Source organism: Myxine glutinosa, chromosome 7, assembly GCF_964187855.1.
Source record: "Myxine glutinosa chromosome 7, kmMyxGlut1.1, whole genome shotgun sequence".
Taxonomy (NCBI): Eukaryota; Metazoa; Chordata; class Myxini; order Myxiniformes; family Myxinidae; genus Myxine; species Myxine glutinosa.
Genome location: NC_136267.1, coordinates 119318832 through 119332121, shown reverse-complemented (window position 1 = coordinate 119332121; position 13290 = coordinate 119318832). Strand labels below are relative to the sequence as shown.

The following is a 13290-nucleotide window of genomic DNA, read 5'->3' as shown; positions in this document are numbered from 1 at the left end:
TCTGCAATTCCCCGTGTGAGTCTGTCTTTGTTTGTCTTGTCCTGGGGTATTAATTAAGACTGTAGGTAAGCTAGCGTTGCAGTGTCTCCTTGATTCCTTCTGTCTTTATTTTATTATCCTTCCTCCTCCTTGGTTTCTTTTGGTTGTAAATAGTAGTAATAAATTATAGTCGTATTTCAAACCCTTTTTGTCTTCTACTTCTTCTTCACATCCGTCGTCTTTGTCTTTTCCAAATTGAATACCTGTGGCACGATTTGGCCAACGTTTGAGAATCGGGTCTAGTCATTGTTAACAGTTCGTGCCGCGGCTGCCATCCGCTCAGCAAATTAAACATCTTATCCGCGGCCGCGAACGGGGCTATGCACCGGCCTTTCCGGAGGTCGCGGTGCAGCTTCAGGGACCACGTCGGTCAGTAACAAACGAGGGGACTAATCCCCCCTCAAAGGGGAACCATAGGCCGACGTTGGGTTCCGTAACTATATATATATATATATATATATATATATATATATATATATATATATATGTATATATACGTATATATATATATATATATATATATGTATATATATGTATATATATATATATATATATATATATATATATATATATGTATATATACGTATATATATATATATATATATATATATATATATATATATATATATATATATATATATATACTGTATATATATACATGTATATATATACATATATATATATATATATATATATATATATATATATATATATATATATATATATATATATATATATATATATATATATATATATATATATATATATATATATATATATATATATATATACTGTATACACATACATACATACATACACATGTTCGGTCGTCTACATGTGGAACAGTCGATAAATCACGATTTAATCCCTCAATTAGACTTCCTTATTTAATCCAGCATTCTCACCATGAAATCCCTCACTTTATAGTTTATCCTGCTCCGCGTTCCCCCAATACTCCCGTTCTTATATATTCTAACCACTGTCACACATCGTGCGTTTCCCCTCCATTTCAGTCTTTTTTTCTCTCTTCACATTCTTCTCTTCTTTCCTTCCTTCTCCCTCCAATCCCACTCGGTTTCTCTCCTCCTTCCTTCCCGCCCTTCCCATCCCGCCCGCACAGCCAGCGTCGGGAGGAAGAGCATACTGAGGAGACGAGCGTCCGAGTGTCACGGAGTCACGAGACTCAAACCAAGCCGGGTCAGGGTTCGAGCCGGGACTCGGAACCGAGCCGGGACTTATCTGGACGTCCGCAGATTCCGACCCTGCAACAAGTAAAGGGATCTTATTCCGTGAGTGCGTCCGTGCCTTTGAACGGTCCCCGAAACGTCATTTTCCCATAAAGCCGCTTTCCTTGTAATGACGAGTTGTGGAATTGGCGCTTTCACAATAAATGTGATTTTTATTGCACCTCGTTTCTTCACTTACGTTCGCAATGGACGTTCATTTATCCTCTCGTACACGCTTTGCCACTTCAGTCTGTTTTATCTTCGCCTTTATTAGTCCCCTACCGGTGTACACCGGAGGGGACTATAGGTTTGCACGCCGTCCCTCCCTCCGTCCGTCAGTCCGTCAGTCCGTCAGTCCGTCAGTCCGCCAGTCCGTCACGCAAAGAACAGTTTTCCGGACTTTTTTTCTAAACGCTTAAAGCTAATGATTTCAAACTTGGTACATGGTTTCCTCATGATAAGTTACATGTCAAGTTCGAACTTCACGACGTTTCGATCATTTTTGACAAAGTTATGGCACCTTGAACTTTGGGAATTCTGATAATTCTGATGATCCTTAACTCAGTGCCATTTTAAGTTTTAATTTCCATTCAAAACCAATTTCTCTGCAATAATAGGACCGATTGAGATAAAACTTTCACCATATGATGGACTCGGTCTGTAGAATATTTTAATGGCAATTATGACGTCACAGGTCACGTGTTTCGGTCGCCATATTGTTTTTCGTGAAAACACGAAAACCCCTTTTTCTCTGTGACGGCTAAACAGATCGAGGTCAATCTTTGCAGGCAGAATCGCATACCCATGACGAACAAAAAAGTCAGCGAGCATGACGTCATGCATCACATGGTTTCAGAGTTATGACGTTTTTAAGCATGAACCTTTAAAACCGAGCTCCTCCCTCATTTTTGATCCAATCGAGGGGAAACTTCACAGATCTGTTCAGCACTAAAATGTCCTTTTGGAATTTGCGATAGGGCACGTGGTTTGGCAGATATCGTAAAGTAAACGAAAATATTTAAAAAAAAAAAGAAAAAGGATATGTCTTGAATCGCTAGTACCTCAGACCACGAGTTGGTAATTATATAATTCACACAGTGCAATACGTGCAGGCCACTCCACGGAGCGACCTTGGGGGCTTATCAACGAGGCGAGGCGTGACACACGTGTCTCAGCATACCTCAGATCAAGTTTGAAACCAGCATCAACCGTGCAAAAATTTGCATATTCGATCATTTTTGACAAAGTTATGGCACTTTGAACTTTGGTAGGGGACATGCATTGCAGCGCAATACTCAGAATGCTTGTTTCACTAGTCCCAAGGAAATATTGATATATTGATATATTGATATATTGATATATTGATATATTTTTTGATATATATATTGATATATTGATATATTTTTTGATATATATATTGATATATATATATTGATATATATTTAATACAACTCCATATTTGTCATGGAGGTCGTACGAAGTGGAGGGGTTGGGGCGCGGTGAGCGACAAGCTGGGAATGAGGTTGGAAAGGATTTCGCACCTCGGAGTCGGGAGGAAAACTTTTTGACACTCCTGGGCCCTCCCCAGCAATGGTTTTATAAGATGTGTGTGTGATGTGATTTAACCACCATCGTTCTCCATTTGTTGCCAGCAGGGTTTATGTGTGTCCACAATAATGGCAGAACATTTCTCGCCAGGTGTCTTTCGAGATCCAATTATGATCCGAGTGTTTTCCACCTGTAGCTTGTGTACATTTGGCTCGGCTCGAAATACGTGCCAAACTCTCAACCTGTGAACCCTCGGCATTCACACATGGCAAGTGCATTGGAACGGACTGGAGCCGGATGAGCCGTGCTCTGCAGAAAGCCAGCACCGCATTGTTTGACTGTGGTGGAGCCAGGAAATTCATGAAATTCCCAGGGGACATTGCTCAGGATATTTTCTTTTTTTAGCTCCATCAGAATGCACATGTCGGTCCTGTGTGCATTACCGATGAGTTAATGCGCAGATGTTATAACATTACCGAAGTGGATTTTTCCCCCACCCGAAGCAAAAAGGAGGGTTAAGCAATCGATTCACTTCTGTCTGTTTGTCTGCCTGTGACTTCAAACGTCAGTTTATGATCGAGGAACAACTTAATTTCAATTGAATGTTATATTTTGAACACAATGCGAAACACGAATCGGAAAACGAAGCTGTGGTTTAGCAGTACGTTGGCTCGGAATTTGTCCCGACCATGCATGCACACAGAGCGAGAGGTTTGTTTTTACAGGAAAGGTCATGCATGTAGCAGCGAGGACTCTGCCATGTCCGACTATCAATAGGCGTTTATGGTTGAATAGCAACCTACCGGGCCACAAACTTACCATGGCCTCGGGACCGGGGGTACGGGAGTAGTCTCTCTGAGAAGTTCCCCTCATGGTACACCCCACAAACCCGGGCCGTAACAATAAATATGTACAATGCCTTCAGAACGTATATTCACACCCCTTGACCTTTTCACATTTTGTTGTTACAGGCTGAATTTAAAATGGATTAAATTGAGATTTTCGTCACTGATCTACACATAATACCCCATAATGTCAAAGTGGAATTTTTTTGGAGAAACTTTTACAAATCAAGTAAAAATTAATTGCAGAAATATATAATTTAAATTAAGTATTCAACCTCCTGAGTCGAGTCAACTTCGTAGAAGCACCTTTGGCAGCGATTACAGCTTCGAGTCTTATTGGGTATGTCTGTATCAGCTTTGCATATCTGGATTTGGGGAGTTTCTCCCATTCCTCCTTGCAGATTTGCTCAACTTCCATGAAGTTGGATGGGGAGCGTCGATGAACAGCAATCTTCAAGTCTTTCCACGTATTCTCAATGGGATTCACGTCTGGGCTTTGGCTGGGCCACTCAAGGACTTTCAAGTTCTTGTTCTGAAGCCATTCCAGTGTTGCTTTGACTCTATCCTTGGAGTCATTGTCCTGTTGGAACGTAAACCTTCCCCGCAGTCTAAGGTCTTTTGCCCCCTGAGCAGATTCTCAACAACTTGCCTGTATTTGGCTCCATTCATTGTTCCCTCTATCCTTACAAGTCTCCCAGCCCCTGCTGCTGAAAACTATCCCCATAACATGATGCTGCCACCATCATGCCTCAAGGTAGGGATGGTCTGAGATGGGTGATGAGCTGTGCTCGGTTTCCGGCAGACATAGCACTTTGCATTCAGGCCAAATACCTGTAGTTCAGTTTTCGTCTCATCAGACCACAGAATATTTTGCCTCATGCTCTCATAATCTTTGGTTCTGTGGATGCTTCGGTGGATGTGCAGAGTATCGTTCAGAGAGAGGAAGACAAATGATTAATTGCGAAAGATTATGGGAATAGAGCCTGTGATTGATGCTGTGAAGAGTAACAGGTTGAGGTGGTTTGGTCATGTGTTGAGGAAGGATGAAAGTGACTGGTTGAGAAGAGTGATGGAAATGAATGTCGTAGGAAGTAGAGGACGGGGAAGACCGAGAAAGACTTGGCTAAAGATGGTGGAAGAAGAAATGCAGGACAAGGGGGTTAACAAGGGGAGATGCAGAAAATAGGGCAAAATGGAGAAGATTGTCATGGGGACCGCAAGGCTAACCCCCACTCTAGCAGGGAAAATGGCCTTAAAATGCCTGTTGTTGTTGTTGTTGTTGTGTTTGTTGTATGCTCTCATAATCTTTCACGTGCCTTTTTGCAAGCTCCAGGCGTGCTGTCATGTGCCTTTTTATAGGTAGTGGCTTCCATCTGGCTACTCTCCCATAAAGCCTAGATTTGTGAAGTGCTGCGGAGACTGTTGGCCTGCTGGCAGGTTCTCCTGTCTCAGCCAAGGAACGCTGTAGTTCTGTCAGAGTGAGTGGTCTTTGGGTTGTTGGTGACCTCCCTGACTGACCAAGGTCCTTCTTGCCCGGTTGCTCAGTTTGGTCGGACGGCCAGCTCAAGGAAGAGTCTGGGTAGTTCCATATTACTTCCATTTCCTAATGATGGAGCTCACTTTGAGAACTTTTAACACTCGAGAAACTGTTTCATACCCTTCCCCCGATCTATGCCTCCTCACAATTCTATCTCAGAGTTCTACAGGCATTTTCTTGGACTTCATGGTGGAGTTTCTGCTCTGACATGTTCTGTCAACTGTGGGACCTCATATAGAAAGGTGTGTTTCTTTCTAAATCATGTCCAATCAATTGAATTGGCCACAGGTGGACTACATTCAAGTTGGAGAGACATCTCAAGGACGATGAAAGGAAATTGGATACCTCTGAGCGCAATTTGGAGTGTCATAGCAAAGGGGTTGAATACTTATTGACTCAAGACATTCTACTTTTCATTTTTACTTGATTTGCAAAAAATAAAAAACCCCACTTTGACATTGATGTGTAGATATTATTTATGGGGTATTATTTGTAGATCAGTGAAAAAAAATCTCAATTTAAACCATTTTTAATTCAGGTTGTAAAACAACAAAATGTGAATAAAAGTTAAGGGGTGTGAATACTTTTTAAAGGCACCATGGGCAAGTTATCACCGGCATGCTGAGAAAAGTAGAAATTCCTATTCCAGTCGAAATATTGCACCTCCAGAAAAAAAAGTATTGCCTCCAAATCACATTCAGTCGAGTCTCCTGCGCCACAGTGGCAATCTGTTATGGGTCGATTCCAGCATTGAAACGTTTCCCAACTTATCGTAAATATTTCCCGAGGTGTTAAGAGTACGGCCTTCATTCTTATTTTTTATAAGGACTTGTGTATTGAAACATTATAAACAAATACCCTTGACATATGTTGAACAATTGTGAGTACCTCATTTGTGTAACCTTTTCAATGCTTGTCGCGGTCTGGGAAAGTTTTACTATTATAATAGTATTATTTTACTATTATAATTATCTATCTTTAAAACACAGAGCTGTGGCCTACAAATTTCATTGCTTTTACCCAAAAATGCCATTGCTCTATTACAAAGGAAAACGTTGTCAGAAGCAGGGAGGTTGTTATAAACAACTAGAGGTACCCTCGCTATGCACGGATGGGAGGGAAAAAAATCTAAAAGAAAACGTTTTGAGAAGTTTTATGAAAACCTCCACCTACTTTAGGACACGTGCAGGGACCCCAAAAGCTGCACAGAAAATTGGTGGGGCTGGCCCCAAAACTGTGGGAGTAGTGCTGTGTAAAATCAATGTCGCATTAATGATGATGATGATGAAGCTGATAACAATGAGGAAGCCGTTGGCCGGAGAGGTGGGATGGTTACTGAACCAGCGAATGTTTCCACATGCGGTAAATGTCGAAACTGCTGACGCTGAATCCATTAATGAGTTTACATGCGGAGAGAGAGCAGCCTCGTATGGGTGGAAACTCATAATCATAATTGTATTGAGAAATTTATGAAACCTCCCACCCACCTTACGACTCCTGCTGGGGCCCCCATAGGTTTCACAGAAAGTTTGGCGGGGCTAGCCACAAAACTGAGGGCGTAGTTCGGGGACGGACGGACAGACAGACAGACAGACAGTCCTGGTTTATTATATAGGTGATGCAATGGGAATGACGTAATGATCATGAGATGGTGGGTTCTATTCAGTGCATGCAAATCAGGATTTTTGAATTGCTGGGAAATAATTCAATGCTAATTCTTCCTCGGTCTACAGACCATACTGTACTCATCACTAGTGTCCCATAAGTTAATTACTTAAAGGTTAGCAAGATCTTACAGTCTAGCTTGAGATTTCATATCTGGATCAGTTTGGCAATATCCAGACAGAGAGAAAATCTCCTCGAAATATTAATCACTGGAGGAGCAAGAAGGGCACTCGGTAGAGAGCAGACCTCCACCAGCCTGAACAGTTTGTTTTGTATCCCAATGATAGGCTGGATCTGCATCCGGACCTGGACCAAAATCTAATCGGCTTGTTCATGTCACATAACCAACTCATCCACCAAGTTTTGTCATAATCTGTCCATAACTTTTTGAGATATCGTGCCATAGATAGCCTATTCTTGAGGACGGAAATCCAGGCACTTGTATGCTAGTAGGGCCCACACTTCTGTCTAGCATCCAGTGCAAAGGGACAAACAACCCAGCCTGAAGGGGGATACGTGTATGTCCGCACTTGTGTTCTTACCGTGAGCAATATACGTTGTATTTCTCCTGTCAAACTTCACTTCATACCTGACTGAATTTTTTGTATTCGTCATTTATCAAGGGAAAATAAAAATGCTGAAGAGCTGCTGCGTGTTTGCACAAATTTTGCACAAATTCCAAGTGAAAATGCCCAAATTAATCCTTTGACCTGATACCAAACCTTGATACCAGCCCAGTCTGGCAAGTTTTCCATATACTGTCCTGCATTGATTAGACATGACGATGTCAAAATGGTACAAATTCCCCCAAAAATACGCCACAAAATGAAATGATGAGAGGTAGGACACATGACTTCAGTTTAGGTGGTGATTCGAGAGACTTTGCTGAACTGATACATTCACTACGGGCAGTCGCGTGTGATTTCCCCTTCACAGAGCGTTTGTTTTCTCCTTCGTATTACTAGGCGTAATCACTTGACAGTGACGTCATGCAGATCTCGAGGATCTCTCAACGGTGAAGAATCACTTTAAAATTTTCGGATCCGCGCACGGATCAGGATCTTCACCAAAATCGAATCAATTAGTCCTTGTGACACACCCAACCTGTCCACCAAATTTTATCCGAATTCGTCCAAGACTTTTTTTTAAGATATCCTGCTCCCAGTCAGGCAGACAAACAAACAAAAAACAGACCGACGTGGATGAAAACATAACCTCCGTCCACATTCGGTGGCAGAGGTAATACTTCAAAGTGATCATGTGGACGCAATTTTATAGGAATGAGGACTGTGGTTAAGATGTGCGCAAGGGAAAGTGGTTTGGAGAGAGAGATTGCTTTGGCATACACCGCGAGATGAAAAGAGATTGCGTGCGGATGGAAGGTCATTTATCATTTGTAATCAATACCATCAGATTCCGGGCAGCAAAGGCAGCAGCTGGTTGTGTTTGTCACTTGTTCCACTGCCAGCCAGGACACCTTTTGGAAAACGTCTTTGACTGCATGATCATGCTGGTATCTTGCAATGATGTAAGAGGCACCTACTGTGACAGCTCGCCAGCAACATACGGCTGTCTTGAAGACCTGTAGGGAAGAATGAAAGTGAATAGAATGTGGAAGTTGCTTCCACAAGTGGGGAAAAGGGAATGCAAATGAGTGGAAGTGAGCAGCGATCCTGGATTTTGGTGGTGATGGTGGACTGTGCGTGCCCTGTAGAAACCTTGGGAGGGGGGATGGAGAGGGAGAAGTACTGAGAGCAAGAGGGTGCAAGACCAGAAAGGAGGTGATAGAAGACAGAGAGACCACCGACCTGTCAGCGATGCCAAAGTGATAGGCCCATAGACTCTGCTTCATTGTGGACAATTCCAATGATCTTGAAGGCCTTGGTTTCCACGGCATCAAGCTGAGGAAGGTGTGATGCAGGGACATCATCCCAAAGGGAAGAGCAGTATTCCATGAAGCTGCAGATGAAGGCCTTGTTGCAGGTGACCATTTCCTTCCCTCCGGTCTCATCGTATTCCGTTCATTCTTTCCCTTACTTGTGCCAAATGCGTCACTGTCATTAGGTTGCCTTTTTCCCGGTCACCTCGCTCTTCCATCAGCCGACATCTTGTATCTGAAAACGAGTGTGCTTGGCACCTTGACTAAATTCCAAATTCCTCCCCTGACTACCACTGGCAACGGCAATGGCAAATCACCCAGAGAATTATCTGCCTACAGTCTGCATTGTCAGCAACAGTGGTCTGGGAAAGAATGTGGACATGGGATTGGGGCAATAAGGGAATGTGCAGGGTAATTGATTCACAACCGATAATTTTGCTGCTATGTATTGTGAGTAGATACACAACAACAACAACAACAACAGGCATTTTAAGGCCATTTTCCCTGCTAGAGCGGGGGTTAGCCTTGCGGTCCCCATGACAATCTTCTCCACCTTGCCCTATTTTCTGCATCTCCCCTTGCTAACCCCCTTGCCCGCATTTCTTCTTCCACCATCTTTAGCCAAGTCTTTCTCGGTCTTCCCCGTCCTCTATTTCCTTCTACATTCATTTCCATCACTCTTCTCAACCAGTCACTTTCATCCTTCCTCAACACATGACCAAACCATCTCAACCTGTTCCTCTTCACAGCATCAATCACAGACTCTATTCCCATCATCTTTCGCAATTCATCATTTGTCTTCCTCTCTCTCAACGATACTCCGCACATCCATCGAACCATTCGCATTTCCACCCTTTCCAGCCTTCGTTGCTGCTCTACGTTCATTACCCATGTCTCACTCCCATAAATCATAACACTTGTCACACATGCAGCATACACCTTTCCCTTCAGCTTCAACGACACTCCCCTCATCATCAGCACGCCACTCAGTTCCCGAAACTTCTTCCATGCACATCTCACTCCAGCAACCATTGCCGAGTCTGATGCACCTTCTCCATTCAGCATGTCTCCTAGGTAACAAAATGTTTGTTTTGTGAGTTATGTAGATATTGTGAGTTATGTAGATTGTAGTTATGTAAAAAAATTGTGAGTAGATATGAAAGATGGAAATGTCCCATCCATACTCAGAAGCACTTGCAAGTCCATTGGTACATTGCGTTCTGTTGGCGTTGAGTAACGTGTCTGTGGTATTGCATTCAGGCCTGGAAGTGCAGCGTGTGCATAGTTATTAGGAAAATATGTAAATGTATGATTTCTTTGTATAAATGCCTTTTTTGGCACGTCTTGGCCGATTATTATGATATCGTTTGTAAAACATTTTCAGCCTTCCACCTAATTGGGTTGTTGTTGATATCTACGTGCTTATCTGCCTTACACTCTCTGCAGCACTCTTCTATATCTCTGAATTTCTCACGCTCGTCCTTCTCGTTCTGTCCTGCTGATTAAAAAATATTTAGATTTTTTTTTTTTTCTAAATCGCGAACGAAGTCGTTGGAGGCATTATGTTTTCGGCTTGTCCGTCCGGCTCTCTGTCTGTGATAGGTTTTCGTTACCATCATAACTTGAGAACAACTAAGGGATTCATGTCAAACTTGGTACAGGTATGTATAATGATGTCAAGATGAACTGATTCGATTTTGGGGTCACGAGGTCAAATGTCAGAGGTCATTTAGGTAAAAAAAGACCTGTTGCTGCAATAACTTGTGAAACAATGAGCCAGATGGGATTTTGACCAAATTTGGTACAAATATGTATTATGATGCAAAGATGAAATTATTTCATTTTGGGGGAAAGAGGTCAAAGGTCAAATACCAGAAGTCCTGTTGGGTAAACATTCTGTTACAATGCTAACTTGTGAACCAGTCATGGGATTTTCACCAAACTTGGTAAAATTATATATTATAATGCAAAGATGAACTGATTCGATTTTGGGGTCAAGAGGTCTAAGGTCATGCTAAGTTACAATTATTACCTACGCCACCAAAGGTGGATGGCAGTTGTGTTTTCACCCCTGTCTGTTTGTCTATCCGTCCGTTTGTCCATTTTAAAACAAAATATCTCAAAAGGTTGCGGACGGATTAGGATGAAATTTGGCAGAGATGTAGCAAATGTGACAAGGACGAAATGATTAGATTTTGGTGAAAATCCGGATTCGGATCCGGCTACTAGAATTTTTAAATTGATTCTTCACCATTGGGAGATAGGGCCAAAAACGATACATAGCAGGATATCTCAGAAAGTTATGGACGAATTTGGACGAAACTTGTTGGACAGTTTCTGTGTGTGACAAGGAAGAATCGATTCAATTTTGGTGAAGATCCGGATCCGGATCCAGCGAGTATAATTTTTTAAGTGATTCTTCTCCATTGGGGGATATGGCCAACCAGGTGGAGGTATGCTCTCTACTGAGTACCGTTCTAGTTTTGTTGCTGCGATAACTTAAGAATGGCTGAAGGGATCTAAGTCAAACTTGGTGTAGGTAAGTATAACGATGGAAAGATGAACAGATTCGATTTTGGGGTCAAGACGTAAAAGGTCAGAGGTCATGTTAAGTAAAAATTATGTTACCGGGCCAACTTGTGAACCAGTGATGGAATTTTTACCAAAGTTGGTAAAAGTATATATTATGATGCAAAGAGAACTGATTTCATTTCTGCATCAAGAGGTCAAAGGTCAGAGTCTGTAATGGTTTTTGTTAACGCGATAACCTAACGGCTGAAGGGACCAAAGTCAAGCTTGGTACAAGTATGTACAATGATACAAAGATAAAGGATTACATTATGTGATGAAGAGGTCAAAGGTCAGAGGTCCCTTTAGGTTCAAAAAAAATCTGTTACTGCACTAACTTGTGAACGAGTGATGGGATTTTGACCAAACTTGGTACAAGTATATACTATGATGAAAAAATGAACTGATTAGATTTTGGTATCAAAGGTCAGAGGTCTTTAATAGGTTTTCATGACCGCAATAACTTAAGAAGGATGAAGGGAACAAAGTCAAACTTAGTCAAGTATGTATAATTATGTAAAGATAAATGGATGAAATTATGTGGTCAGGAGGTCAAAGGTCAGAGGTCCTGTTAGGTAAAAGATTTGTTACTGCGCTAACTTGCGAACCAGTAATGGGATTTTGACCAAACTTGCGATAAGTATATGTTATGATAAGATTAACTCATTAGATTTCAGCATCAAAGGTCAGAGGTCATGTCAGGTAAAAATGTGATACTTGAGAACAGCTGAAGGGATTTAAATCAAACTTTGTATAATCATGGAATAATGTAGGTGTAGGTATATCAGTCAACGTCGCAATGTCTCAGAGTGCCGTTCTAGTTTGTTCGCAATCTGCCTTTTCTTAATCTGTGATGACTTAAACCATCACCATTACATCTGGCTTGGTGTCAGTCCTCTAACGCTTCTCATAGTATTGCAACTAGTCCCTCTGTGACACATCCAGCTTTACCTCATCTGCTCGATTCCCAATCCTTATTTCTCTGAATGGTTTCTACTCTTTGCCAGACTTAATCATGTGCAAGTACTCCTCCAACCTTTATTATTCTTTGCCATCTTCCCTTGACTCCTCTGAACATGTTCTGACAAAAAATCACTGTCTTTCTGTTTGTCTTCAGGGATGCCACTAATCTGCTTGATTAAAATGCCAGTCTGGCATTTACATCCCTTCACACATCCACCTGTCCTGCCAGTGTGAACAGATTATTCTCTCTCTACCTGACCTACTAAGAATATTGCTTCCTAACAAAACAAGACATCGGCCTCAGCATTTGACAGAAATAACCGATACATGTAATGCCACTCTGCACAGTGCAACTAGTTTTTCGCCATTTTATCTCTTGTTTGGAAGGGATCCACAAATAGCAATGGATATCTTGCTAGGTCGTGATGAAGCCAGTGAAGAGGGAGAAACAGCGCTCAATGACTGGCGAGTTGGTCATCATTCCTCCTCAGTGTTGGCTTATGACAAATTGAGGAAGCAACTTGACATGGAAGCTGATCTTCGGAAATATACCTAAAACAGACAAACTAAATATGCGCCAACCAGTCGTGGCCAGCGAGTACTTTTAAAAGATGTGACAAGGTCCAAAACATATGGGGATATGAAGCGTTTAAAGTGGTGAAACAGCCTAATCCGAATAAGGCTTTCTTGATCGCCTGCAAACATGTCTGGACCACATTGTTGATTAGACAGTACAGATAAAAGAACTTGTAACTTTAGAGAGCATCTGGATGTCCAGACAAAAGTATTGAAGAGAAGACAAGAGTCTTACTCTTGAAGATCCAGATGATGATACTTACTCATCTGAAGATGGTGAACACACAATTTCCATTGATGATCTACCCACCTGCAGATGACTGTCAGTACACAGCACACCTAGGAAGGAACTGGACCTCAAGGTGGAAAGTAACCAGATGTAGTGGAGGAGTTAGAAGTTCCCTCAGTGGAAGTGGATAACTGGATAGAAAGGCTTTTAACCCC

General features: G+C 41.9%; 1 protein-coding gene across 3 annotated transcripts in view; it reads left to right on the top strand.

The window, feature by feature from the left end:
• The first annotated feature begins 1112 nt into the window (after positions 1-1112).
• Positions 1113-13290, top strand: part of RASSF8 (Ras association domain family member 8) — a 31768-nt gene continuing 19590 nt past the window's right edge. Inside the window, exon 1 of one of the 3 annotated variants that reach the window (XM_078782199.1) lies at positions 1113-1328. The gene's annotated coding sequence lies outside the window, so the exon portion shown is untranslated. The remainder of the gene's footprint in view (positions 1329-13290) is intronic. The other 2 variants (XM_068099834.2, XM_068099836.2) reach the window with 2 other exon arrangements.